Here is a 27,790-nt window from a genome sequence, read left to right as displayed (position 1 = left end):
GGTTCCTCTCTAGGTTTCTTCCTAGGTTTTGGCCTTTCTAGGGAGTTTTTCCTAGCCACCGTGCTTTTACACCTGCATTGTTTGCTGTTTGGGGTTTTAGGCTGGGTTTCTGGCACTTTGAGATATCAGCTGATGTACGAAGGGCTATATGAAAATACATTTGATTTGATTTGATTCTAGCCATCGCCGCTCCACCTTTCATTTTTCATTTGTTGTTGTCTTGTTTTCCCACACACCTGGTTCACATTCCCTCATCAGACCTAATGTACATTACCCTCTGTCATTACCCTCTGAGAGATTAGGGTCCAGAGTAACACCGAGGTCCTCCACAGTTTAATTTGAGACGACTGTACAACCATCAAAATGAATTGTCAGATCCAACAGAAGATCTCTTTTTTTCTTGGGACCTAGAACTATCATCTCTGTTTTGTCCGAGTTTAAAAGTAACAATAATTGCCACCATCCACTTCATTATGTCTGAAATACAGGCTTCCAGGGAGGGCAATTTCGGGGCTTCACCATGTTTCATCAAAATGTACAGCTGTGTATCGTCCGCATAGTAGTGAAAGTTAACATTATGATTCCCAATGACATCACCAAGGGGTAAAATATATAGTGAAAACAATAGTGGTCCTAAAACGGAACCTTGAGGAACACCAAAACGTACAGTTAATTTGTCAGAGGACAAAACATCCACAGAGACAAACTGATATATTTCCAACAGATAAGATCTAAACCAGGCTAGAACTTGTCCATGTAGACCAATTTGGGTTTCCAATTTCTCCAAAAGAATGTGGTGATCGATGGTGTCAGAAGCAGCATTAAGGTCTAGGAGCACAAGGACAGATGCAGAGCCTTGGTCTGACGCCGTTAAAAGGTAATTTACCACCTTCCCGAGTGCAGTCTCAGTGCTATGATGGGGTTTAAAACCAGACTGAAGCGTTTTGTATACATTGTTTGTCTTCAGGAAGGCAGTGAGATACTGCACAACAGGTAAATGTTGGGGGGAATCAAATTAAATCAAATTTGATTAGTCACATGCACCAAATACAACAGGTGTAGAGTAGACCTTAGAGTGAAATGCTTACTTACAAGCCCATAACCAACAACGCAGATTTAAAAAATATGGATAAGAATAAGAGATAAAAGTAACAAGTAATTAAAGAGCAGCAGTAAAATAACAATAGCGAGACTATATACAGGGGGGTACCGATACAGAGTCAATGTGCGGGGTCACCGGTTAGTTGATGTAGTATGTACATGTAGATAGAGTTATTAAAGTGACTATACATAGATGACAACTGAGAGTAGCAGTGGTGTAAAGAGGGGAGGGGGTCAATGCAAATAGTCTGGGTAGCCATTTGACTAGATGTTCAGGAGTCTTATGGCTTGGGGGTAGAAGCTGTTTAGAAGCCTCTGAGACCTAGTCTTGGCACTCTGGTTTCACTTGCCGTGCGGTAGCAGAGAGAACAATCTATGACTAGAGTGGCTGGAGTCTTCGACAATTTTTAGGCCCTTCCTCTGACACCGCCTGGTATAGAGGTCCTGGAAGCTTGGACCCAGTGATGAAGTGGGCCATACGCACTACCCTCTGTAGTGTCTTGTGGTCAGAGGTCAGGCATTTGCCATACCAGGCAGTGATGCAATCAGTCAGGATGCTCTCGATGGTGCAGCAGTAGAACCTTTTGAGGATCTGAGGATCTTAGTTTGTTGGTGATGTGGACACCAAGGAACTTGAAGCTCTCAAGCTGCTCCACTGCAGCCCCGTTGATGAGAATGGGGGCATGCTCGTTCCTCTTTTTCCTGCAGTCCACAATCATCTCCTTTGTCTTGATGACGTTGAGGGAGAGGCTGTTGTCCTGGCACCACACGGCCAGGTCTCTGACCTCCTCCCTATAGGCTGTCTCGTCATTGTCGGTTGTGTCATCTGCAAAATTAATGATGGTGTTGGAGTCATACTTGGCCATGTAGTCATGAGTGAACAGGGAGTACAGGAGGGGAACACACCCCTGAGGGGCCCCTGTGTTGAGGATCAGCGTGGCGGATGTGTTGTTACCTACCCTTACCACCTGGGGGCGGCCTGTCAGGAAGTCCAGGATCCAGTTGCAAAGGGAGGTGTTTAGTCCCAGGGTCCTTAGCTTAGTGAGGAGCTTTGAGGGCACTATGGTGTTGAACGCTGAGCTGTAGTAAATGAATAGCATTCTCACATAGGTGTTCCTTTTGTCCAGGTGGGAAAGGGAAGTGTGGAGAGCAATAGAGATTGCATCATCTGTGGATCTGTTGTGGCGGTATGCAAATTGGAGTGGGTCTAGTGTTTCTGGGATGATGTGTTAATGTGAGCCATGACCACGTTTTCAAAGCACTTCATGGCTACAGACATGAGTGCTACGGGTCGGTAGTCATTTAGGCAGGTTGCCTTAGTGTTCTTGGGCACAGGAACTATGGGGGTCTGCTTAAAACATGTTGGTATTACATACTCGGACATGGAGAGGTTGAAAATGTCAGTGAAGACAATTGCCAGTTGGTCAGCACATGGTCACAGTACACGTCCTCGTCTGGCCCTGTGGCCTTGTGAATGTTGACCTGTTTAAAGGTCTGACTCACATTGGCTGCGGAGCGTGTTATCACACAGTCTTCCGGAACAGCTGGTGCTCTCATGCATGTTTCAGTGTTATTTGCCTCGAAGCGAGCATAGAAGTAGTGTAGCTTGTCTGGTAGACTCTTGTCACTGGGCAGCTCTCGGCTGTGCTTTCCTTTGTAGTCTGTAATGGTTCGCAAGCCCTGCCACATCCGACGAGAGTCAGAGCCGGTGTAGTACGATTTCTTTCTTAGTCCTGTATTAACGATTTGCCTGTTTGATGGTTCATATGAGGGCATAGTGGGATTTCTTAGAAGTTTCCAGGTTAGAGTCCTTCCCCTTTTAAGTGGCAGCTCTAGCCTTTAGCTCAGTGTGGATGCTGCCTGTAATCCATAGCTTCTGGTTGGGGTACGGTCACTGTGGTGACGACATCATCGATGCAGTTATTGATGAAGCCAATGACTGATGTGGTGTACTCTTCAATGCCATCGGAGGAATCCCAGATCATATTCCAGTCTGTGCTAGCAAAACAATCCTGTAGCTGCTTCATCTGACCACTTTTTTATTAATCTAGTCACTGGTGCTTCCTGCTTTAATTTTTGCATGTAAGCAGGAATCAGGAGGATAGAATTATGGTCGGATTTTCCAAATGAGGGCGAGGGTGAGGACTATGTATGCATCTCTGTGTGTGGAGTATAGGTGGTCCAGAGTTCTTTTCCCTCTGGTTGCACATTTAACATGCTGATAGAAATTTTGTAAAACGGATTTAAGTTTCCCTGCATTAATGTCCCCGGCTACTAGGAGTGCCGCCTCTGGGTGAGCATTATCTTGTTTGCTTATGGCGGAATACAGCTCATTTAATGCTGTCTTAGTGTCAGCCTCTGACTGTGGTGGTATGTAAACAGCTATGAAGAATACAGATGAAAACTCTCTTGGTAGGTAGTGTGGTCTACAGCTTATCATGAAATACTCTACCTCAAGCGAGAAATAGCTCGAGACGTCCTTAGATATTGTGCACCAGCTGTTATTTACAAAAATACATAGACCGCAACCTTGTCTTACCAGACGCCGCTGAGGAATGGGAGATTCGATATAGGCCAACAGTTTTTAATATTTTCTGAGTCAATGTTTGGCTTTTTCAAGAGTGGCTTTATTACTGCCACTTTTAGTGAGTTTGGTACACATCCAGTGGATAGGGAGCCGTTTATTATGTTCAGCGTAGGAGGGCCAAGCACAGGAAGCAGCTCTTTCAGTAGTTTAGTTGGAATAGGGTCCAGTATGCAGCTGGAAGGTTTGGAGGCCATAACTATTTTCATGAATGTGTCATGAGATATAGGATTAAAAAACTTGAGTGTCTCCCTTGATTCTAGTTCCTGGCAGTGTTGTGCAGACTCAGGACAACTGAGTTTAGGAGAAATACACAGATTTAAAGAGGAGTCCGTAATTTTTGTCAAAGAAGTTTATGAATTTATCACTGCTGAAGTGAAAGCCATCCTACCTTGGGGAATGCTTTTTAGTTAGCTTTGCGACAGTATCAAAAATAGATTTAGGATTGTTCTTATTCTCCTTGATTAAGTTGAAAAGATAGGATGATCGAGCTGCAGTGATGTCACACCCTGACCATAGTTTGCTTTGTATGTTCTATGTTTTGTTTGGTCAGGGTGTGATCTGAGTGGGCATTCTATGTTGGATTTCTTGTTTGTCTGTTTCTGTGTTTGGGCCTGATGTGGTTCTCAATCAGAGGCAGGTGTCAGTCATTGTCTCTGATTGGGAGCCATATTTAGGTAGCCTGTTTTGTGTTGGGTTTTGTGGGTGATTGTTCCTGTCTCTGTGTAGTTTCACCAGATAGGCTCGGTCACTTTGTTTTTTCTTTTTTACTTGTTTTGGAAGAAGAGAACGAGCGCCATTCTCCTTGCGGAGATGGTGCTAAATACATCAACACGGTCGGTCCCTGGGATTGGTCTGGCCAACACGATTCGGTTTGCTTGGAAGGAAAAGGAGTTGGAGCCTTTAGGACGGGAATCTTTTGGAAGGATAATATTGATGGGGATTCTAAAGCTGACGGTGAAGGACGTGTTTTGTTTCCAAGGCAACTCGTTGGAGGGAGCATACGACGTGGCACTATATACAGAGGAAAAACACGATGATATCCTGAGAAGGGCAAGAGCAGTGGGAGGTGAGAGGCCGATGTGCCACTACGAAATAACAAGCCTGGCGAAGAATAACTTTAGGGTTGTAACTGTCAACATTTACAACCTTTACGTTAAGGACAAAGAGGTGAGGGCTTTCCTGGGGAGATACATGGATAACGTCTCCTCAGCAAGGCACCTCAAAGACTGAGTTTTGGAATGGGAGGAGAGGCTTCCAGGCCCTCCTCAGAGAGGACCCAAAGGGACATGGTGGCTACCTCCATCCTCCTGCTATGTTCTCCCTAGGGGCTGACAGGGGGACGTTGTTTTATGTACGTCAGCCCCAATTTTGCAGGCGCTGTATGGCCTACGGTCACATATTCGCCTCGTGCAGTACAAGAAAATGCAGATTTTGCGCATCTGAGGATCACGAGGCGAGGGATTGTGACAAGCCTAAGACGTGCCATGGGTGTGGCTCGTCAGCACACTTGTGGCGGAGGTGCCCGGCCCGTCAGAGGTCATATGCGTCTGCGGCTGGGGGGGAGCAGGAGCGGGGGATGGGGGAAGAAGAGGAGGGGAAGGAAGCACGCCTCATGACCAGAGTACAGGTCCAGAGGGGAAGGCCACAAGGAAGGAGGAGGAGCAAGAAGCGGCGGATGGAAGAGAGAAGGAAACGGAAGGCACGGGAGTAGGAGAACCAGGAAAAGCGGCGGAAGAAGGCAACCGAGTGGAGGAGCATGAGAGAGAAGAAAGTGAGGGAGGAGTGGTGGAGAAGGAGACGGTGGAAGAGCAAGTGGACTGGGGGGAAAGTGCCCTGGTGGAAGAGATGAGGGGTATGGTGGAGGAGCTGGCGGGGGGGGTGGTATCTCTCCACTGCCACCATCACCAAAGAAGAGAATGAAGAGGAGGGTGCGATTGGCCGACAGTGAGGGGGAGGGGATGGCCAAGAGAGTGATGGGGGTGGGAGAAACCTCTGGGTTGCTGCTGGTTTCCCCAGGCCCTCAACTTCTGTTGGGTGGGGACACACCTAACAAGACTCAGGACTGGGTACAGGAGGAGGTGGGGAGTTTTTTGTTTGGGGACAATTTTTTTCCAAACCAGCTGCAACACTGGGGAGGGGGAGGATTGTGGGAGTAGACCCAGGGTGCAGGGCACCCCGGAGCCAAACACTATTCCTGCATCCTGAGATGGTGTGATGGAGGAAGAGGGGGGGATGTCGGGATTACGGATGGTGTTCTCACCGGTAGATATGGAGCAGGGGAGCATCGGGTGAGTCTCCTGTTTTTTTTTTCTGTCTGGGTTTAGAATTTGAGTGTATTACATGTTTTTATTTTTTCATGGAGTCTAATTTTACTTTTGTTAGTTTAAATGTAAGGGGTTTAAGGGATTTTGTTAAGAGGACGGCGGTTTTTAGTTATTTGGAGGGTGTGGGGTTTGATTTTTGTTTTTTACAGGAGGTTCACCTGAGGGATGGAGGGGATGTTAGTAGGTTTAAGAGGGAGTGGGACAAGGGGGAGTCAGTTTGGGGTGTTGGGGGGGTGCACTCATCGGGGGTAGGGATTTTGTGTGGGCACAGGGAGGTAAAAGTGGAGGATTCTTTTGTGGTAATGCAGGGGAGGGTTATAGGGGTGGATGTCATGATAAGGGATTGCAAATTTAGATTAGTGGTGGTGTATGGGCCACAGGTGGTGGCAGACAGGAGGGAGATGGTGGACTGTCTGACGCCCCTGTGTGTCACAAATAGGAAATTAGTGATCGGGGGGGATTTTAATACAGATTTAGGAAGAGGGGGGGATAGCAGTGCGGGCGCCATTGCCAGGCTAATGGCTTGCCATGGTCTGGTAGATGGTGGTCTGCACACTACTCCGAAAATGGACGGTCCTACATGGCGCAACTCCAGGGGGGTTGAGCGGAGGCTCGACTATATTTTTGTACCCAGGTCTTTGGGTAAGTTGTCTGGGCGGCTGTTGCCTGTTTTCTTTTCGGATCACGACGGGGTGCTCCTGCAGGTGGGGTCGCCAGTCTGCCTCATTGGTAGGGGGTACTGGAAGCTAGATCGGGATGTGCTGGAGGAGCAGGCTTTTGTTGACGGGTTTTATGGTTTCTTTTGGAGGCTTGAGGGCCTCCGGTCCATGTGCGAGGGGGTGTTAGAGTGGTGGGAATTAGTTAAGGTGAGGATTAGGGCTTTTATAATAGGGTGTTGCAAGAGGAAAAAAAGGGAGGAGAGGAGGGAGGTGGATCGTATCCAAAGGTTAATTGAACTCGAATACGAGGCAGGCAACCTCGGCGGGTCGTTTGACTGGGAGAGATCCGCAACCCTAAAGGCGCAGCTTAGGGAGTTGCAGGAGCGGAAGGCTCGAGCTTTCCTGGAGCGTGTGCATAGTGGCTTTCTAGAACATAATGAGACTTGTTCTGCTATGTTCTTTAAGTTGGTTAGGGCAAGACAGAGTAGGAAGGTAATGCATGGTGTTAGGGAAGAAAATTGTAGTATAGTTAGAGAACCAGAGGATATGGTCAGGGTGACAACTGATCATTTCCAAGGTTTATTTAAGGAAAGGGAAATAGATGTAGAGCAGGGAAATGTGTCCAGACGGTTGCTGGAGGACATTAGAGAAGTGATGGAGGCCCAGATCTCACTAGAAGAGGTTGAGAGCGCTCTTAGCAGGATGGGAAAAGGGAAGGTGCCTGGGATGGATGGGCTGCCGGCTGAGTTTTATCTCAAGTTTTGGGGTATACTTGGACCAGTGGTCCTCTAAGTCTTGAAGGCCATCCTTGAGACGGGGGTCCCGGGGGGGATCAATGGCTGTTGGTGTGCTGTCACTTTTATATAAGAAGGGGGAAGTAACAGACCTTGGCAACTGGCGGCTGTTGACCATGCTGTGTGTAGATTACAAGCTACTTGCAAAGGTTTTAGCAGACCGGTTGCGCACAGCCCTTCCCTACGTCGTTCATGAGGATCAGACGTGCGGGGTAGAGGGCCGCTCTATTAGATGGAACCTACAGTTAATCAGGGACTCCATCGCTTGGGTTGAAGATAGAGGACTGCCTTTAATGGTAGCAGCGCTAGATCAGGTGAAAGCCTTCGATCGCGTGAATAGATCCTTTTTATTCAGAGTGTTAGGTTGATTAGGATTTGGGGAGAAGTTTATAGGATGGATTCGTACATTATATGTCGGAGCGGGGTGCCGAGTTAGTGTAAATAGTCACTTGGGTGACGTTTTTGACCTCTCGTCTCGGGTCAGGCAGGGGTGCCCACTCTCGGCTCTCCTCTTCGTTCTGTACATGGAGCCTCTGGGGGCTGCCATTAGGGCAGACACAGGGGTGGAAGGTTTGCTGATCCCTGGAAGTGGTGGGCTGCGTGTTAAGATGACGCAGTACGCCGACGACACTTCCTTGCTGTTGTGCAAGGACTCGTGCCTGACAAGGTCCCTTGCCATCTTTGGGGATTTCACCCGAGCGTCGGGAGCAGTTCTGAACCATGCAAAGTCTTCCGTCAAGTTTTTCGGAAGATGGCGCGGTAGAACGGATGTGCCTGGGGGGTTATCTCTCTGTGAGGGGGCCCTGAGGATTCTCGGGGTCCATTTTGAGACCTCCGGCTCAGCGGCGCTAAACTGGAACATGCGTATCGCAGTGGTACAGAGGAAGCTAGCAATGTGGAAAGCTAGGTATTTGTCTTTTATGGGCAAAGTCCTGGTCCTAAAGGTGGATGTGTTGCCGTCTCTTTTGTATTTGGCATACATCTACCATTGCCGGCTTGTCTGAGAAGGCCTCTAGTGAGGCTTGTGTTTCAGTTCAGGTGCGAGTGGGTCGCCAGGGGGATCTGTATCGGGGAGGGGAGGTAGGGGGTACCACATTTCCCCCTCAAGCTGGACACAATTTTTGTTTCTTTCTTGTTAACGGAGCTTGCTCAGCCAGTGATACACCCGTCCGGTTACCTCCTGCGGGTGTTTTTCTCGTATCAGGCGAGAAGCATAATGGTGTGGTCTAACACGGGTCCTCGGGCGGAACAGCTGCCGTGGCACTTTGGTCATGCTGCCAAGTGGCTGCTTGCGCACCCTGAGGTTGAAGTTGCCCGAGTAGGTTTAGATCATAGGCACCTGTACGAGGAGGTCAGAAAGGCAGGGAGTCCGGCGCCTGTAGTGGGCATCTCGGAAGTGGTCTGGGAGGGAGTGCAGGCGCGGAGTCTGGACAACAGGCTCAAGGACCTGAATTGGTTGAGCCTTCATAAGTGTTTGCCGGTACGTTCCATCTTGTACCGGTATAGTTTGGTGCAATCCCCCACCTGTCCAAGATCCTCTTGTGGCAGGGAGGAGACTGTGCGCCATGTCTTTTGGGACTGTGCCTTTTGCCGGAGTAGTATGGGCTAGGGCACGGGTGTTGTTAGGTTTGGTAAAGGGGGATTTTGTATTGACGTGGGCCAGGTTAGAGAGGGGTGTAGGGAGAGCGAGAGGGACGGATAGGGACAGGTTTCTGCTCTGGCTTCTCATGAGTCTCTTTAAACGGGGGCTGTGGGAATCAAGGCAGAACATGGTGAAGACAGGGAGAGATTGGGAGGTGGAAGGGATAGTGAGGAGGGTGGAAGGAGATTTGAGGGGGAGGATGAAGAGGGTGGAGAGGAAGTGGGGGCAGCATGCTGCTCGGGAGAGGTGGAAGGGGGGTTTAGGGCTGGGTGTCATTTAGATTTGTAAGAGGATAGATTAGGGACGGGGAGATAGGGAAAGGTATTTTGTAGGGTGACGGGGAGGGAAGATGCTCCCCTGAGGTTTTGTTTGGGGTTTATGCTTAGTTTAATTAGTTTAATTAAAATACCAGTATTTGAGTATGTATGTAAATTATGAGTTGTAAAGAATGAATGGTATTAAAGATAATAAATTATTTTTATAAAAATAGGGCTGTTTTTGGTTTTGCGCATTTCTTGTTTTGTATATTGTTCATTTATCATCTTCATTAAAGATGTACAAAAATAACCACGCTGCATTTTTGTCCGATCCCTGCTACACCTCCTCTTTAGAGGAAGAGGAGAAAGAAAACCATGACAAGTGAGGGCTCTTTGATATTGCGCGGTACTATCTTTCCAAGCTAGTTGGAAGACTTCCAGTTTGGTGGAGCTCCATTTCCGCTCCAATTTTCTGGAAGCTTGCTTCAGAGCTCGGGTATTTTCTGTATACCAGGGATCTAGTTTCTTATGATAAATGTTTTGTTTTTAGTGGTGTGACTACATCTAGGGTATTGCGCAAGGTTAAATTGAGTTCCTCAGTTAGGTGGTTAACTGATTTTTGTACTCTGATGTACTTGGGTAGGTGGAGGTAGTCTGGAAGGGCAACTAGGAATCTTTTGGTTGGGCTGAGAATTTATAGCACAGCTTTTGATGATCCTTGGTTGGTGTCTAAGCAGATTATTTGTTGCGATTGCAAATGTAATAAATTGGTGGTCCGATAGTCTAGGATTATGAGGAAAAACATTAAGATCCACAATATTTATTCCACGGGACAAAACTAGGTCCAGAGTAGGACTTTGACAGTGAGTAGGTCTGGAGACGTTGAACAAAACCCACTGAGTCGATGATGGCTCCGAAAGCCTTTTGGAGTGGATCTTTGGACTTTTCCATGTGAATATTAAAGTCACTAAAATGTTTATCTGCCATGACTTCAAGGTCCGATAGGAATTCAGGGAACTAGTGAGGAACTCTGTATACGGCCCAGGAGGCCTGTAAACTGTAGCTATAAAAAGTGATTGAGTAGGCTGCATAGATTTCATGACTTTAAAAAAATGTATTGAAATTTGCTATAGTAAATGTTAGCAACACCTCCGCGTGGGGGATATGGTCACAAGTGTAACCAAGAGGACAGGCCACATTTAACACAGTAAATTCAGCAGGCTTAAGCCATGTTTCAGTCAGGCCAATCACATCAAGATTATGGTAAGTAATTAGTTAATTGACGAAAACTGCCTTGGAAGTGAGGGATCTAACATTAAGTGGCCCTATTTTGAGATGTGAGATATCACAATCTCTTTCAATAATGACAGGAATGGAGGAGGTCTTTATTCCAGTGAGATTGCTAAGGTGAACACTGCCATGTTTAATTTTGCCCAACCTAGATCGAGGCACAGACACGGTCTCAATGGGGATAGCTGAGCTGACTACACTGACTGTGCTAGTGGCAGACTCCACTAAGCTGGCAGGCTGGCTGGCCAACAATCTCATTGTGGAGCTAGAGGAGTTAGAGACCTGTTCATAGATAAGATGGAGTCTGTCACTCCTCAGCAGGCCAGACTTGGTCCTGTTTGTAGGTGAGTCCCAGAAAGTGGGCCAATTATCTAGAAATTATATGTTTTGGGAGGGGCAGAAAACAATTTTCAACAGTTTCCAACCAGCGATTGAGTTGTGAAACTCTGCTGTAGAGCTCATCACTCCCCATAACTGGGAGGGGGCCAGAGACAATTACTCGATGCTGACACAACTTTCTACCTGATTTACACTCTGAAGCTATGTTGCGGTTGGTGACCTCTGACTGTTTCATCCTAAAATTGTTGGTGCTGACATGCAAACATGACATGATCCGATATCATTAAATGACGCATTTTTGACTAAATTGTCTAGTGCATTTTTGGAAATATGTTTTTCAACAGATGGTGCCGGAACAGAAGGCAGACGTTTTACGTGCCCCCAACCGATTTGTTTGTAACTTATTTTTTTTTTACAAATTTTGTTTATAATGTTGCCGCTACCATCTCTTATGACCGGAAATAACTTCTAGACATCAGGACTGCGATTTCTAACCACGGACTAGCTGAATACTTTTTTTCTTTCACGACTCTGATGAGCCTGAGGCGGAGGATATACGGCTTCCTTGGAACAGACGTGAAGAGGAGGATGAGAAAGAGAAGCCGGAGAGCTGGGCTGCCTTTTGAGAATTCGGAGGCGAACGAATAAACCCCCACTTCCCACAATTCTGCTACCAAACATGCAATCTTTGGACAATACAATCGACACGTTACGGGGAAGATTAAACTACCAACGGGACATTAAAAACTGTAACATCTTATGCTTCATGGAGTTGTGGCTAAACAACGACAATATCAACCTACAGCTGGCTGGTTATACGATGTACTAGCAGGATAGAATAGCGGGGTCTGGGGGCCTCCCGGGTGGCGCAGTGGTTAAGGGTGCTGTACCCAGGGTTCGGGACCAGGCTCTGTCGTAACCTGCCACGACCGGGAGGTCCGTGGGGCGACGCACAATTGGCCTAGGGTTGGCCAGTAGGGATATCCTTGTCTCATCGCGCACCAGCGACTCCTGTGGCGGGCCGGGCACAGTGTGCGCTAACCATGGTTGCCAGGTGCACGGTGTTCCCTCCAACACATTGGTGCGGCTGGCTTCCGGGTTGGATGAGCGCTGTGTTAAGAAGCAGTGCGGCTTGGTTGGGTTGTGTATCGGAGGACGCATGACTTTCAACCTTCGTCTCTCCCGAGCCCGTACGGGAGTTGTAGCGATGAGACAAGATAGTAGCTACTAAACAATTGAATACCACAAAATTGGGGAGAAAACAGGGTAAAATTAAAAATACATTGAAAAAAAGAATAGCGGGGTCTGGTAAGACAAGGGGCGGCGGACTATGTATTTTTGTAAATAACAGCTGGTGCATGATATCTAAGGAAGTCTTGAGCTATTGCTCGCCTGAGGTAGACTATATCATGATAAGCTGCAGACCTACCAAGAGAGTTCTCATCTGTTTTCTTTGTAGCTGTTTACATACCACGTCAGTCAGAGGTTGGCACTAGGATAGCATTGAATGAGCTATATTCCGCCATAAGCAAACAAGTTAACGCTCACCCAGAGGTGGTGCTCCTGGTACCCGGGAACTTTAATGCAGGGAAACTTAAATCCATTTTACTACATTTCTATCAACATCTTAAACGTGCAACCAGAGGGAAAATAACTCTGGACCACCTATACTCCACACACAGAGATGCATACAAACCACTCCCTCACCCTCCATTTGGCAAATCCAACCATTATTCCATCCTCCTGATCCCTGCTTACAAGAAAAAATTAAAGCAGGAAGCACCTGCTTTTGACTCGATCAAAAAAAAGTGGTCAGATGAAGCAGATGCTAAGCTACAGGACTGCTCTCCTAGCACAAACTGCTGTCCACATCACCAACAATCTTACATGGTCCAAGCACACCAAGACAGTCATGAAGCAGGCACAACAAAACCTATTCCCCCTCAGGAGACTGAAAATATTTGGGATGGGTCCTCTGATCCTCAAAAGGCTCTACAGCTGCACCATCGAGAGCATCCTGACTGGTTGCATCACTGCCTGGTATGGCAACTGCTCGGCCTCCGACCTTAAGGCACTACCCTCTGTAGTGCGTACGGGCCAGTACATCACAGGGGCCAAGCTTCCTGCCATCCAGGACCTCTATACCAGGCGGTGTCAGAGGAAGGCCCTAAAAATGGTCAACGACTCCAGCCACCCTAGTCATGGACTGTTCTCTCTGCTACCGCATTGCAAGCGGTACCGGAGCACCACGTCTAGGTCCAAGAGGCTTCTAAACAGCTCCTACTTCCAAGCCATAAGACTCCTGAACATCTACTCAAATGGCTACCCAGACTATTTGCATTGCTCCCCCCTCTGCACATAGTCACTTTAATAACTCTACCTACATGTACATACATACAACTAACTGGTGCCACCGCACATTGACTCTGTACCAGTACCCCCCTGTATATATTGCTTTTTAAAAAATTACTTGTTACTTTTATCTCTTACTCTTATCTGTATTTTTTTGAAACTGCACTGTTGGTTAGGGGCTCATAAGTAAGCATTTCACTGTAACCTGTTGTATTCGGCGCATGTGACTAATAACAATTGATTTGATTTGATTTTAGATTACGTAATGATGGCACGGAAAATATAGTGCTACACGTGCAACACAGCATTCCTAAGAGCTTCTCAGGGATAGGCGTCCCGCTAGCGGGACACCAGCCAACAACATCCGGTGAAATTGGAGGGTGCACAATTCAAATAAATAATCATAATATTAAAAATTCATGAACATGCAAGTGTCTTGTATCATTTCAAAGCTTAAATTCTTGTTAATCCAGCTGTGTTGTCCGATTTACAATAGGCTTTACAGCGAAAGCATACCATGCGATTGTCTGAGGACAGCGCCCCACATCAACATATTTTTCAACCACCACAGGCTTCATAAAATCACAAATGGCGATTAAATAAATCACTTACTTTTGAAGATCTTCCACTGTTTGCAATCCCAAGGGCTATAAGCTATAACATGAATGGTTGTTTTTTTTAGATAAAATCTTTCTTTATATCCAAAAAAACTTATTTAGTTGGCACCATCGATTTCAGTAATACACACGTTCAACATGCAGACAAAGGAGTCCAAAACAGCTACCGCTAAACTTCGTCCAAACAAGTCAAACAACTGTAAATACACTATAATATTTCATACGGAAAGTAGTATGTTCAATAGGAAAGTAAAATTAGTACGTGAGCGAAGTAAGCCCTCTTCACCGCACGCCGAAAACTCCAAATTCTTCCTAGTATTTCAAGAAACAAGCCTGAAACCTTGAATAAAGACTGTTGACATCTGGTGTAAGCCATAGGAATTGCAATCTGGGAGCCGGAATTACATAGGAATAATAAGTTTCCATTATAAGAGCCTGGTACCTCAATTTCTTTTTATTATTTCCCGGTTGGTTTTTCTTCAGATTTTCACCTGCCATATCAATTCTGTTATAGTCTCAGACATTATTTGAACAGTTTTAGAAACTTCAAAGTGTTTTCTATCCAATGCTATGAATTAAATGCATATCCCGACTTCTGGGTCTCAGTAACAGGCAGTTTACCTTGGGCACGTCAGTCAGGCGGAAATTCAGGAAACTAGGAAATGTTTTTCAGATGTTGACCTTCCCGGAGTTACACAGTATTGTTGAAACTCACATCCATGAGCTACTTGCTATGGGCGTCACTGCTATTAGCTTCACAACTGACATTGGACAAGTGATTGCAGCCCCATGACAATGCTGAATCTGACAGCACAGTGGGTTGAGGATTTTGTACTGAGGAAAGCCGTATTGCATGCTCAAGAAAGTACTGGTTCTCATTCCACTGCTGCCATTTCAATGGCATTTGAGAACATGTTTGAAACATGGAAACATGAACAACTGACTCGAGAAATAAGCTCATCAACTGCATCTGCAGCAGACGTGATACCCACTGTCATGGTACTGAAATGCCTGCTCAACCAATCTGCTGACACAGACCGTGGGGTTAACTTAGAAAAGTACTGTACTAAAGGCTGTGAACAAGCACTTCGGTGGCATTCTCTCTGAGCCTCTTTACTGTGTCGTCACCATGCTCGATGATAGGTACAAGGACCACTACTTCGATGCAGACAAGAAACAGGGTTTACGTGAAATGTTACAGACACAGCTGGACAAGATGGAAGTGGACACAATGACAGTGCCCACCGAGGAAAAGAGGCCACGGACAGACAAAGCTGAAACTTCACTGCTTGACATGTATGATGAAATCCTGGTTGAGAATGAAACGACAAACAAATGAACAACAAACAGCACAGCAAGTAAGTGAAAGAAATAAATTTTGATTATGTTTTACTGGTAATCTGGACATACGTAAATGGCAACAAAATAACTTTTTAGTCAGTGTTTGTGTGTGTGTGTGTGTGTGTGTGTGTGTGTGTGTGTGTGTGTGTGTGTGTGTGTGTGTGTGTGTGTGTGTGTGTGTGTGTTTTAACAATTTAACTGTACTAGAATGCTTAAAAGGCTGCTAAAGTGTTTTATATCGGTACCAGATTTTTAGCAAGGAGAATATTGGATATCGGTGTCGGCCTAAAAGGTCATATCGGTGCATCCCTAATAAATACAGTACATAGTTATTATATACACGTGTATTATAACATCACACCTGTTGGACAGGTACAGGATAACAACAGCTACCTGGCATCCATCAATGTCAGACTGTCCGCAATAGGCTGAACAGACATTTAAATAAAAAAAACAACGTAACAAAATAAACATAAGGCAAAAGGCTGCTAACATCTTTGTACTTGAGGCGCTATGCATAGTTATTATATACACATTTTAGGGCATTGGGCTGAACAGACATTTAAATAAAAAAATAACAAAATAAACTCTCCTTTGTGCACCCCTTTTAAGCTCCAAAAAAAATGTGGATTATGTCATTTTAAATATATAGAGACTGCCACTTAAGTACTGTGGTCAGTTTGTATTACCTTATAAATGTAATTAAAGTATAGTTGCTGGTGGGGGTCTACTTGGGGAGAGTGGATCCTCCAAGAGACTGACATGGAATGAGTGGAGGCCCCAAGCACAACTAAGCTTGATCACATAGCTAGAAAGGTCTCCTTCTTCATCATCTTCCAGTAGGGACAATATTCTCATGTTTTTTTGTCTCATTCTGTTTTCTTGCTGGTCCAGTTCATCTTCTAAAGTTTGCACCTTTGCCAATTTTGCTGTCCTGTTCGTCCATGCGCCCACCCTGTATATGCATATCAGACACGAAAGACTTTGTTTTGGGGAGCATGGAGAGCATTTTAGCTATGTTTCCCTGGATATCCTTTAGCTGTTCGTTGCTCTCATTTGCATCTATAAGTTTTTCTTTGTCTTTTCCTCGAAGGGAAGCCATGGCTTGTTGGGTTCAAGTCACAGTGTCTCTTTAAACACAGATTGGTTCAATGTTGTAGATAATTGACCACTCACTCTCACCCGGTTGCTTGTGGATATATTGATCAGTGGAGGCTGTTGAGGGGAGAACGGCTCATTATAATGGCTGGAACTGAGCAAATGGAAATGGCGTTAAACACATGGAAATCATGTGTGATGCATTTGATACCATTTCACTCATTCCACTCCAGCCAATACCACGAGCCCATCCTCCCCAATTAACCTCCTGTGATATTGATCTAACAATTTTAGAGGCTTACATTTAAAAACTGTGTTGTCTGGCTTATATTGTACATACAGTGGGACAAAAAAAGTATTTAGTCAGCCACCAATTGTGCAAGTTCTCCCACTTAAAAATATGAGAGAGGCCTGTAATTTTCATCATAGGTACACTTCTACCATGACAGACAAAATGAGAAAAAAAATCCAGAAAATCACATTGTAGGATTTTTAATGAATTATATAGGATGCATAACTCTGCAATGTTTTAGGCTAGAACAAAGAGTTAAAAGGCACAAGAAAGACACGGCTGTAGTGTACATGGGGATATCTTTGTTTATTCTCTATGGCTGAGTTATACTGTGAAAGGTCAATGACTTAAAACAGATTTTCTTTCCTTTCAATAGGAATTGAGTCATATTTTACAATGTAAGACTCTCACAATCAATTGAGCTATTCACCTTCTTAAAACTGCAGACAATGAGGTCGACTATCCATGGTTAATTCTTACTTTAATAGTTAGTTAAAAAAATTATTTGTGCTATTAGGAGGGCAACAGCCAGCAGATCAGAGTTTAAAGCAACAACCCTTGCAGTTATGCAAGCACATCACTTGTGCCATTAAGGACCAGACCTTTTGGGAGAAGCCAAATTAAAGGTTGCAATAGCACTGCGAATGGCAGACTGGGTTGCAAAAAAATCTGTCTTTGCATGTGGAAATGTTGGATGATGCACCCTTAACAGAAAATTACCTTCCTGTCTATTGTACTTCAAACTCATACTTTTCAGAGGAGTAATGGACTTTACATTGTCCTGCTATTAAAATCATGTATATACTGTATACATCATTAGGCTGCATGTATTTTTAGATATAGACCTATTGTAAATGTGTATTATTGTAGCGTCACCATCTTTATTGCAGGAATAAATACAAATAAACACAGCTTTAAGCTACATACTCATTTGACAGAGGTAATGAACTGCCCATTGATCAGCACAGCAATTTATAAAACAGGACCATTTTTGCAAAACAAGTGTTTCTGAGATGCCAATATTACACAGGTAAGCTAACAATGACAGAAATCAGGAATGGAGACAGGCTCTATAGAGTTCTATGTATGTACTTCATTAATATTAGATTTCGTGCACCAGCTGTTATTGACAAAGAGACACAGACCGCCACTCCTTGTCTTACCAGAAACAGCTGTTCTATCTTGCTGATGCACAGAAACTGTATGTTATCCTTGTTGTTGTTCAGCCACGACTCGGTGAAACATAAGATATTACAGTTTTTAATGTTCCGTTGATAGGATAGTCGGAGCTCATCCAGTTTATTATCCAATGATTTCACGTTGGCTAATAGGACTGATGGTAGAGGCGGGTTACCCACTCGCCGTCGGATTCTTAAAACGGCAGCTATCTCCTCCGGCACCATTATTTAAGATTATGAATTAGGATGTCTGAGAAGGTTTGAATCCTACGCATACTGCATACACATTGTTTGAAGTACAATAGACCAAAATAGGTCCTGTAGTAGGTCAAAGCTGTGTGTTGGAAAACGATGGTATTCATTGCTGTGCATGAAATTTCATTTATTTTTCAGCTTCAGACTACTGCTTATTTAGAATGTAGTTTTAGTGAATCAAGAGTCAGACACATCAGACTTTTCACCTAGTCAGGTCAGGATTTAAACAAGCAACCTTTCGCTTTCTGGCCCAATGCTCTTAACCACTAGGCTACCTGCCGCCCTAATAAGTGTGATTAGTCCTAAATACATCACAGTATACAGTCCTGGGAGATCAGCTATCAGCAGTGGAATTGACATTATATATAATGACGACCATCATAGTAGATCTAGGGAAGGAAGCCTAAAACACCACTCTCATTTGCAGTGCATTATTTTACACTTACGGATGAAATAACGTGTTCTGTTGGTTTAATATTAATATGAAAACTGTTATAGTTATTGGAGGTATTTGTCTTTCCATCACCAAACCATTTATTGTTGTTTCTACCTCCTCTTTGCTGCATGGAAAATGTCCTGTCAGGCCATGGTGTTTTAGTTTGTGTTGAGGTCTGGAAGCCAGAGGCTAGATCTGGTAATGTAGCGTGGTCTCCATAAATCAGGCACGGCATTGTGGAAAAACATGGTTAGAAAAATTGCGTGAACAGCCAACCTAATGTTGAAACTGCCAGGTAGCACAAAGTTACAGCTGAAGGCAGTAATTCATCATGAGGAGGAGTAGTGGGAGTAGTGTAATGTGTGATTCATCTATATGAGAACTAGACTGTAAATGTGGCCTAATAAGGACAAATTAGATTAGTGTCTATTTACAGTAGCTATAAGGTACAGGATGAGCAGTCCAGAGCTGGCCAGATGATGTCATTGCCACAACTTGACAGCATCACAGTGCTATTCACATGATAGTTATATGTTAAATGTAACCACTGTGCACAGTAGCATACTTTTTAAGTGTTGAATAAATCCCTCCACATTTTTGTGGAACATAAAGCCATGGCATTCCACCTCTAACATAGACTTTAATACAACCTTATTCTGTCTTATCATACTCATACTTAACCTTCTCAAGCTACTCTTTGCCAATAGATGTGAAGTTGTGACTTATCCCTAGGCTAGGGTGTTATATTTGAGATAACCAAGCCTTATAGTGTTTCGGAGGATACACATACAGTAGATCTACAGAGTAATCATGCAGAGGTGCTTCCCAGGAGCTTCATGGATTTAAATGTTGCCGGTTAGTCTTAGGAGGTGGTGAATAATCATCATGAAATACAGATTACAGAGAGGAAGCCGTCATAGATCTGCTTTACATTTACATTTGTACAAAGATTAACATTTGTGTTCAGTTTCAGTCATGTTTACAGCATAACAAGTTGTCATTCCAATTTTTCCCAACCTGGTTATGTAAAAGTTAGATTAAATTAATTAATGTCCCCTATAGCTGTTTTTAGGAGGGAAGACGTGTGTCATAATGTTTCCATGAGTAATCCAGAGCTTGTTCGAGTTTTGTGACCCCAACCTTATTTAGCAGCCAGGGGAGGATTCACCACCAGTGTATGTGTGTGTTAGTCAGAAGCCAGTGGTCACCAGCAGCACATATGGAAGAACACTCAGTGGAAACGGTACAGAAAGAGGAAGCCCAGGAGGGGTCCACAGACAGACACTCAGGAAGACAGGCAGCAGGGGTGACTGGAAGGATGTTAGGGGAAAGACTGACAGGAAACAAAATCATGTGCTGTTGTCTTGACAACCATGATTGACAACCAATCCAGGTTGCATCACATCCGGCCGTGATTGGGAGTCCCATAGGCCGGCACACAATTGGCCCAGCGTTGTCCGGGTTTGGCCGGGGTAGGTCGTCATTGTAAATAAGAATTTGTTCTTAACTGATTTGCCCAGTTAAATAAAGGTAAAATAATAATAATCATAATAATAAATGGTGCTGTTGTGTTGATAACCATGGAAGTAACTATGTGGTCAGGGAAAGGACTACAGAACGAAAGCTCACTACACAGGGGGGTCTGTCTGCACTGCAGAGCTTGTTAAAATTACATTTGGGACAAACTGAATCATGGTTCATATGGAATTTTTGATACCTCAATATACCCCTATCCTATTTAATCACTTATAATGGTTTGGGACACCTGGGACCAAGGTGCGACTTCCTGATGTGGCTCACACCAAGCCCACACCATCCCACACCAGCCTCACACGGGCTAGCCCTCAGCAAGCCAAAAACGGGCTAGCCCATACCAAGCCCAAATCAGCCCAATATGGGCTACTTTACACCAGCCCAATACAGGCTAGCCCACACCAAGCCCAACACAGGCTAGCCCACACCAGTCCAACACAGGCTAGCCCACACCAGTCCAACACAGGCTAGCCCACACCAGTCCAATACAGGCTAGCCCACAACAAGCCCAACAAGGGCCAGCCTACACCAGCCCAACACAGGCTAGCCCAAACCAAGCCTAACACGGGCTAGCCCACACCAAGCCCAACACGGGCTAGCCTACACCAGCTCATCACAGGCTAGCCCACATCAAGTCCAACATAGGCCAGCCCACACCAAGCCCAACATGGGCCAGTCTACACCAAGCACAGATATATCATAATGTAGAGGTGAGGGTGTATTAGCATATTTGCGGGCGTGGTTTACAAATACCCCAATTCATATTGTTAAGTTAAAAAGGAATACAATAATAAAATTGCTGACACCATTGGAACTTCAAGTCGGAACTTCAAAGCCAATTACCTTGGAATCATTTTTTTCCCCGTTTTAATTTCACAAGGTCTTTTTGTGAAACCATTACTGTGTGTATCGTTCCAGTTTTAGTGTTCCGTTGTCTGATGTTAACAAAAAATTAGATTGTGAAAATGAAGTCTGTAAAGGACTTTGATAATTGCATGTGGTATATGAGAAACTGTAGTTTCTCTGGCAAATATATATATATATATATGTGATAGTAACAACTTTGTCTTTAAGATCAAATGTAACAGGCAGCCAATCCATTTTTGTTTTAGCTGAAGTGAGGGTTGTCTTTGGGCCAATGTGGAGCAAATGAGCAAAGGCACATTGACCCAATGTGGGCAGCCTACATGGGTCCAATGTTTTAACCCGCTTTGGGCACACATCGTGCTAATTTGGACATGTTTGCTAGTCTAGTCAAAAATCTCCCAGAAGACCGCACGTAACGTTCTGACAACTGGTAAAACCAATTTTCCATACCGCAGAGCTCTTTAAAAAGCAGTTTAGGAAAAACGGAATCATGTTGATATTAATGGTTCGTGTCAGTTTAAAAAAATATATTTCAATTCACAAGACCAATTCCCACCTCCAGCTGTGTGCTTTACTGTTGCAGTGTTGCCATGTGAGTGAGACATACTGCACGTCGACTTGTATACTCTGTTGCTTCAGGAAGCATTCATGTGCACTCTCGCAAAATCGAACAGCCCGAGAGAAAACATATTTAATATATTCTCTAAGTATTTCTATTTTGTGTGAATGTACTTCAGACATTTTGTTGGTCAGAGAACAACACACAAACTTTAACATATCATTCACCTGTCAAAATACAGCCTACTGTGTCATGACCGTGGGGTAGCTTACCTGTGTCCAGCCACCTCTGAATCAGTCTGTAGCATCCATCTCCATGATCCCATAATAGGGTCAAGGTGAGCGTTATGAATGTAGACAGACTGTTCACATGCACCTCTTTGAGTGTACGCTTAACTTGGACTCAATTGTCAGTAAAGTCTGTTCACATGCAGCTCTATACCTGTGATAGGGAAGTTTCCCTACGGCAAGAATGGAGGACTAAGTCTGTGTGTTTGTAGTGTGTGTATGTGCGATGTATCTATTGTGTGTGTCTACATGCGTGTGTTGTTCTCTGTTTAATCTCTATGTTCTGCAGTTCTGTCAAATGTTGCCAGAGGGGAAAGTACTACAGTAGCAGCACCTCATTCTGCAATTACTGTCAGATCAGGTAGGGAGGGTACAGCTTGAGATAGCACACAGAGAGCCAGGCAGATATACAGATGTATGATCTTAATTTGATCACTCTTTTGATGCAGAGAATTTTCTGCGCCACAGGAAATGCAGACAAGCTTTATGATTGACATAAATTCACTGAAAACCTGCACTAACATGGTTACAGTATATTAATAGTATTGCACTTTCATGTAGCCTAATTTTGGATAGCTAATAGCCTAACCACCGATCGAGCAACATTATGGACTAAACGTTAAAATCCTGTTGCTGCTGGATTATTTTGCTGTGACAATAATGGTCAAATTAAGATTAACACCTGGACGTCTAACACCGTAACGACTCTCCCTGAAACCAGGACAAAGCTTCAGAAGGGCCTATGCATTCATGTACACATTATGGTATGTTTCTGAAGTATATCTTCAAAGTGGAATGTTCAGGACATTTAGGTTTGTCTGAAGAAATGTTTTGTGTTGAATGGTTCATTCATGTTCATACAGATGATGCATTATACTATTTATACTGAGCCCAGCTACAATGTGTACACAGGTCAGGAGGTTCAATCTCTCCATTCTGCCTCTCTCACTCTCTCAACTCAATTCAATTCAAGTCAATGGGCTTTATTGGCATGGGAAACATATGTTTACATTTCCAAAGCAAGTGAAATAGATAATAAACAAAAGTGAAATAAACAATCAAAAATAAACATTAAACATTACACTCACAAACATTTCAAAGGAATAGAGATATTTAAAGTGTCATATTATGGCTGTCTCTCTATTTCGAAACAACATAACCTGCCATTTAAGGGGTCTCTCCATTCCGCTCTCAGTTGATCTATTGTGTTCATTTCTAAAACACCCAATTACACCATGTTGGCCCATAGTGTTGCCAAGAAATAAGTGAAGAAAATACTGGTAACATCAAACCCATAAAAACATCAAACCCATTTTCACTGGACTGAGAACTAATACCCTGAGAATCTCACAAAGCTAATGAGAAAGATTAACAACTCAATTGTTTCAAGAGCAATTGTTCCTTTCCCAGTATCTACTCTCAATGTTTGCTGCTAAGCATCTTAGTTTTATGGCACCATAAACAACACAAATCTCTTGGACAGTACCTGGGAGCACAATACTTTGCCAGACACACACCTACAGTAGCCTCCATTATTCAGCAGGAGAGAGTGAAGTGGTGGAGCTACATGGGATGGTATGCTGCAATGGTAGGAGAGAAGTGTAACGGATTGGATTAATATAATGTCACAGTGGGAGGCCATGGGTGCAGAATAATGTACACTCATTTACACTGGTGTTTCAGAATGTTACCCTGTTGGAAGGCTCAATAAGGGACGAACAAACAAACAATTTTACCTGCATGGGATGACTACGTCAGAGCCAAACAAAGGGAGTCAGTATCCCTGTATCCCTTCAGCTCTCCCAAATGAACTCTGCTCCTCTCCAGTTGTACATTTCTTTATCTAGCTCTCGTTCTTTATCTTTCAGCTCCTACATTGCAGTCCTGTTTCCAGTATCCCTCTTTTTTTTGGTCACTTAACTCCAATCCTCTCTTCTCTGTCTCGTCCCCTCTCTCTTCATTTCAGTGCATCATGTGCGCTATGTCCGCCACATTTTCAGTAATAGGAAATAATGTTCGAACTGCACATGCTGGATGTCTCTCATGGGGAGGATGTTGGACTGGTAAAGAAATGCTCAATTTGCCACTGATCATAAACATTTATAGGTGCCCTTGAGCTGCTGGTGGAAAAGTAATTATTTTTAGAATTCGAGACTGGAAGACTTACTCTCTCTTCTCTAAAATGTATGTTATGCTCAACATTTTCGAACAGGCCCATTGCAAGTTAGAATGTTGCATTAACTTCAGTTGAACTTACTTTACCTGTTGTCCGCTGATGTTTTTATTATGAGACAAAGTATCCACAGGGAAGTAATATTAGGTCGACTTTCATTACGCTGGTCTCATATATTTCTATCGTTTGTATTTCCGGTTTGTATTTTCAATACTGACACAATTCACACTCGACATAAAAGCTTGCACAATATTTAACAATGCCCAAGCGTAACCGAACCACAGACCGAACATTGTCAGATTTTAAGACGCAAGCACTTCCAGCTGATTCTGAGGAAACTTGCTTCGGTTGATAATGTTTGGCTGTTGTTAACACATTGTACATCACTGTTGTTTGCCTATTGAGCAATGTGTCAGGAGATTGAAAATACAAACCGGAAATATAAGCCAAGAGAGCCATACACAGACTGGCACCCCCAAAAAGTCTGGTTAATAATACTTTCCTGTGGACATTTTATCTTCACTACCTACCGTCAAAAGTACCAGCAGCATGGACAACCAGCAAGGTAAGTTCAAATATACAGTATCAGTTAAATGTTTGGACACACCTACTCATTGTACATTGTAGAATAATAGTGAAAACATCAAAACTATGAAATAACACATACTAAGAAAATGCCATGAGTGTGCAAAGCTGTCATCAAGGCAAAGGGTGGCAACTTGGAAGAATCTCAAACATGAAAATACATTTTGATTTGTTTAACACTTTTTTGTTTACTTCATGATTCTATGTGCTATTTCATCGTTTTGATGTCTTCACTATTATTCTACATTGTAGAAAATAGTAAAAATAAAGAAAAACCCTTGAATGAGTACATGCGTGACTGGTACTGTAGTACTTTTGACTGGTACTGTAGTTTTGTACAACATTCTGGCTTGTTGAGACTGAATATCCATGGGGTAACCATGATAACAGTCTGATGTGTTAGGCAAGTGGAAAAAAATATGTTTACATCAGTCAGTGTCCCACAGGCTGCTGTAGGCCCAGTATTGATACGGGAGTTGAGATGTCCTACAATAATCTCACAGCTTTATGATATCCCTCATATTTTGTGCCGTTTTTTATCCATATACAGGGCTTCGAAAGAACATTTGAAGATTCCATTTCAGTATGTTATGCCCACTTTGAAATGAATTTATCATCACAGAGGGATGACGGTGGAAACAGTGGGGAATCACAGTAGGAAATATGTTTATACTACCCTGAAATTAACTCATCATTCATATAACTCAATTGCCTTATTCCAACCACAATCCCTTGATGGTAGTCCAGTGGTCTGCATCTACAGCTTTCCTATCTCCTAAGTCATTACTTCTGTTGCTTTTCACTTGAATGTTAATAAGAATCACTATCTTGTGTGTTATTGCTGTTTTTACCTAGAGAGGAAAGCCAATAGCTACACTCTTGATCCATCACTGTACAACAGCAGCCTCAAGAGAGATGCCTAAACAGATGTTCACACAGACCTTTAGAAACGTCAGTAGAGTATCCTACACCTGACCTTCTATGAACCAGGATGTAACAAGTAAGAGATTCCATGCACTTTTAGCACTTCGTAAGCTAGATGTTGTTTTTGACAGAACTATATTCCTTTCTCTGAGAAAACCCTGGAAATGTACCTGCAATTTCATTTGATGACACACACAATGGAAAAAACATGACAGTGATATCTTCCGTAATGTCATTGAATTTGATTGAAAATGTTACTAAATGTAAGAAACATTCTGTCACAATTTCATTTGATTGACTTCTATTTCCAAATACATTCCAATTTTCAACTACTTGTCTTTTGAAATAAAAAATTACTTTGAAATGTATGTAAAAGTAACTGAGATTGTCACATCCTGATCTGATTCACCTGTCCTTGTGATTGTCTCCACCCCCTCCAGGTGTCACTTATTATCCCCGGTGTATATATCCCTGTGTTTCCTATCTCTCTGTGCCAGTTTGTCTTGTTTGCCAATTCAACCAGTCACTGTTTGTTTCTAGTCCTCCTGGTTTCGACCCTTGCCTGTCCTGACTCCGTACCTACCTGCCTGACCACTCTGCCTGTTCTGACTACCAGCCTGCCTATCCACTTGTACTGTTTCGGACTCAGATCTGGTTTCTGACCTCTGCCTGGCCTGCCCTCGAGACTGCCTATCGTCTGGTACTGTTTGGACTCTGACCTGGTTTATAAACTCTCGCCTGTCCCCGACCTGCCTTTGCCTCCTCCCTTTGGTATAATAAATATTGGAGCTCTACCATCTGCCTCCTGTGTCTGCATTTGGGTCTCTCCTTGTGCCCTTATAAAGATATTTGAACTCAGGTCTGGATCCTTATGTGAATGTCATTCCTACACTCCTACACTATCTAGAACGAAAAAGGGCTATTCGGCTGTCCATAAGAGAACCCCCCCGAAAAGGGTTCTTCTATGGGGACAACAACAGAACGCCTTTGAAACTCTTTTTTTCCCCTAAGAGTGTGTAATCTCTTGCTCTATTTTCTATTTTGGGTAAATCCATTTGAATTCAATCACTTTTTGATAGCATCCCTCCTGATTTAAACTAAACTTTCCATACATGTTTGCTTATGGATGAAGTGATCAGTGATTTTTGGACCTGAATGCCAATACATTCAGTTGACTCATGTTGTATACCATACCATGTGATATCCATGTCTTCATCACTGGAAAAGATGAACGGTTGAGTTTGATATAATTTAAAAGCTTACGAACAGGGTTGTCAAATGATTTTATCATTTATTTTATACAAATTATGACATTTTTTATCCTTTAATGCCAATTATCTAAAAACACATAAACACGATCTGCAAGTGAATGCCGTTATGATTATTGTTCCCATTCACCTTTCCTCAACTTTTGAGCTGTAAACAATAGGAAAATAAAAACTTGTATATTTATTTTTTTATTTCCCCTTTATTTAACCAGGTAGGCCAGTTGAGAACAAGTTCTTATTTCCAATTGCAACCTGGCCAACTAGCCTACCTGGTTAAATAAAGGTGAAATAAAAATAAAAAACACTTCAAAACCAAATGGAAGGTCCAGGTAGTCACAAAAATAGATGGATGTTAGTTAAATTGTGATTTGAATAAATGGAGCACATTTGGAGTTGCATTTGATTTCCTGCGTGGCAGGGAGCGGGTAATAGGAGTTGGGTTGGAAAGGACATGGAGCGCTGCTCCGTGAGCGATGAGCAGGATCTCCAACCGCTCAACTCCGCTCACATGCTCTGTCAGGAACATATGGGCCATTACTGTATCACACATATCTCAAAATATATCCTGTTATATAAAGTGCCTTCAGGAAAGAATTCAGACCACTTGACGTTTTCCACATTTTGTTAGGTTACAGCCTTATTCTAAAATGGATTAAATAGTTTTTTCCCCTCATCAACCTAGACACAAAACCCATAATGACAAAGCAAAAATCATTTTAGAAATGTTTGCTAATTTATTAGAAATTGAAAATTGAAATATCACATTCAGACCATTTACTTAGTACTTTGTTGAAGCACATTCGGCAGCGATTACAGCCTTGAGTGTTCTTGGGTATGACGCTACAAGCTTGGCACACCTGTATTTGGTGAGTTTCTCCCATTCTTCTCTGCAGATCCTCTCAAGCCCTGTCAGGTTGAATGGGGAGCGTCGCTGCATAGCTATTTTCTGGTCTCTCCAGAGATGTTTGATTGGGTTCAAGTCTGAGCTCTGGCTGGGCCACTCAAGGACATTCAGAGACTTGTCCCGAAGCC

At 43.5% G+C, this 27,790-nt stretch overlaps 1 long non-coding RNA gene across 1 annotated transcript; it reads left to right on the top strand.

Annotated features, from left to right (window-relative positions):
• Nucleotides 1–24,924: 24,924 nt before the first annotated feature.
• On the top strand, nt 24,925–26,254 carry LOC118366645 (uncharacterized). Its single transcript, XR_004821998.2, has 3 exons — nt 24,925–25,220; nt 25,422–25,566; nt 26,031–26,254. It is a non-coding gene; the product is annotated as an uncharacterized LOC118366645 (long non-coding RNA).
• The last annotated feature ends 1,536 nt before the right edge of the window (nt 26,255–27,790 follow it).

Source organism: Oncorhynchus keta, chromosome 34, assembly GCF_023373465.1.
Source record: "Oncorhynchus keta strain PuntledgeMale-10-30-2019 chromosome 34, Oket_V2, whole genome shotgun sequence".
NCBI classification, from domain to species: domain Eukaryota; kingdom Metazoa; phylum Chordata; class Actinopteri; order Salmoniformes; family Salmonidae; genus Oncorhynchus; species Oncorhynchus keta.
This window is presented reverse-complemented; position numbering and strand designations above follow the sequence as displayed.